Source organism: Crocuta crocuta, unplaced genomic scaffold (assembly GCF_008692635.1).
Source record: "Crocuta crocuta isolate KB4526 unplaced genomic scaffold, BGI_CrCroc_1.0 scaffold134, whole genome shotgun sequence".
In the NCBI taxonomy this organism is placed as follows: Eukaryota; Metazoa; Chordata; class Mammalia; order Carnivora; family Hyaenidae; genus Crocuta; species Crocuta crocuta.
The window spans coordinates 5,433,087-5,436,031 of NW_027530183.1; positions in this window are offsets into that span (position 1 = coordinate 5,433,087).

Genomic DNA, 2,945 nt, shown 5'->3' on the forward strand with positions numbered 1-2,945 from the left:
CCCTTTGTCCCTTCCTGCTCGCCCCTGACCACCCCCTGGCTCCGCGCCCCGCTCCCGCCTCCCGGACTTGACGCCGAAGACGTGGAACCAGGCAAGGCCTCAGACCTGTCTCTCCGTTCCTCTCTGAAATTGCACAGTCGTTTGTTGCTATTTATTAGTGATTTAAAGAAAGTATTGGGGAGGGAGGGGCTACAATAGCTTGTATTTAATTTAATTCCTTTCTGATAAAAATGCGTGTTAAAGTAGATGGTGGGGATTGTTACAACTGCTCTGGGTCAGAAACATAAAAGTCCACTTAGTTGCTGTAATTGAATTTGAAGTGTTTTGTATCATAAGAATACTATAGACTATGTATATTGTTTTCTTTTTTAAGCTAATAATGGTGATATATTAGCATCTTTAACCTTTATTAATTTATATAAGGAATTCGGTTTGTAAAGAGAAGAGAACCCCCTTTGCAAGACCAGTTAAATGTAATGCACTTTCTGTTTCAAAGGATAAATCAAATTAAAAAACAGTTTGAAGACGTCTGTTGCCTTGAATGGAAGGGTACAGATCATCTGATCTCACCAGAGAGCTCAAAAGTCAGGACCACAAAATTGTTATATTGGTTTCTTGGGTAAAATAGCTGCTATTTATTTATTTATTTATTTATTTACTTATGAGTGGGGTCACATCTCTCATTCTGCAGAATTAGGAAGATTAAAGAAATGCAGCCCCACTCGTATGGCTTCTTGAAGAGACTTGTCTAACAGGCTGCTTCTGATGTCTGTGTTGTCTAATTTTTTTCTGATCGCTTTTTCCTTCTGGAGTGAGTCCCTGGAGGGTTTTAGGAAGGGCCTCATTTCCATATATCCAAGATAGCTTCTTAGTGGAGCCCTGGCTGTCTTAGCTGAGAGGAGGCAGGGAAGCTTGCTGGTGCAAGAGCACAGCTCTTTGATGCTAGCATTTACTCACCCCCTGTAGCTTGGGAGAATGTAGAATTTGGTGGAAAGACAGGAACCCTGATTTTGCTAAACTTTGCAATAAAGAAAGATGGATTTAAAGAAAGCTTCTTCTAACTTATGTGACAGTCTTTAGGTTATGGAATCAATGTCACAGCTTCTGTAGCTGAATTTTTGCAGGGGTGGAAGAAAGGAATCCTAGAGAGAGGACTGTATCATTGTCTTGGGATCTTTTTGTTTTCAGAAACTGAGTTATAGCTCAGTGAAATATAGCTATCCCCTTAGTGTTTCAGGTTAATGAGCTTGTGTTCAAAGAGAGAAAAATCAATAGAATTCAGTAGATTCTTCAGGCTAGCGTTAGGTAAAGAAAGTGTGGGTCTGTTTTGCTCCCTTGGAAAAAAAAAACTGTGAAAACTGGGAATGAGATTGCCTGAAGGAAATTATTATAGAATATATTCTTAATGGCATGGTGTAATGGAAAGAAAGGATGCAAATCTGCCCTGTTTCTTTTCTCTAGTTTATCTGTGAAGTTTCCAAAAGGTTTTAAAGTTCCAAATTTCTGCGTTCTTAGCAAGACTGAGGTGCGTAACCTATAGAGTCAGCTATTTCAAGAGAGATTTTGCTGTGCTGGGGTGATGTAATTTGAGTCTTAGCTATAAATAATAAGAATTTATTTTTTCCTCCTCCCTTCTTCTTTCCACTTCCTTCCTTCCTCCTTCCTTCTTTCCTCTCTTCCTCCCTCTCTTTTTGTGAAAGAACCTGGGGAGGGGGTGCTGTGGAAAGTCCATTATCGTAAAACTGCACTTTATTATTTGTAAACCTGCAACCAATGAAAGTGTCTTATCTACTTTGTTACTACTTTTTAACCTTTTCTGCTCTGAAAAGCCAGGCAACTTTTTACTTTTTCCTTCTTCCTAAGAAAACAGAAATTCATAAGATAATTAGAAATGCTATTCTTAAAATATAATGAGGAGGAGGAGGAGGAGGAGTAGTAGTAGTAGTAGTAGTAATAGTATGGTAGTATCAATCATAGAAAACTTGGAACCAAGACTGAAGCTTTCTCTCAGGAAGCTAATAGGGTTACAGTATTTATTCCAAGTTAGAAAGGTGGAAAGACACCTTTTCCAATTCCCTTAGGAAGCATTCCCTCTAAGCTCTTCATGTTCACATTGAGAGTATCGAGAAGTGGAAGTTGGTGGCCTGGCCTCCATCCTACAGGCAAATATAGACAGGGCAGACAGGGTCTTCATGCTTGCACTAAAGTGCTCTGAGTTGTGTGGGTGGCAGCCAGAGTCAGGCTCTGGGACCATGCTGCACTGGTATTTGTTCCTTTTTTCCAGTTGACTGCAGCAGTGACTTGACATTTCCAGTTAATTTACTTCCACCCAGGATTCCAGCTGGCCACCGGTTGCAACTGGCCCCATAAAACTGGGAATAAGTGGGTGGGGGACAATTTACTTAGGTGTTCCTTTATACTGCTTGGTTTGATTTAGTTCTGTGTATGTGCAATAAGAATTTTTTTTTTAAGAGTTAGCATGGTGAGGAAGCTGAGGCAAGCAAGGCAGAGTCAGAATCATTTTCCATTTTGGCTCCAAATTTTTATGGAATTACCCAGCCATAAGCATCTGATTAAGGCCGCCAACCAGTCTTTACATTTGATTTAAAAACAAAGTAACAGCAAGTGACCTGATGGATTACTTTTATTTGTTAAATTTTCTCACTTCTATTGAGATACAATTGACATATAACATTGTATCTATTTAAGATATAATGATTTGTGTATTATGCATATATTGTGAAATGATCACCATAAGTCTAATTAACATCTGTCACCTCACACAGTTACAGTTTTCTTCCTTGTGATGAAAACTTTGAAGATCTACTCTCTTAGCAACTTTAAAATATACAATATTGTTAACTGTAGTCACCATGCTGTACATTACTTCTCCAGATGTTTTCTGCCTTTGACCCCCTTCATCCATTCCCCACCCCCAGCCCTGT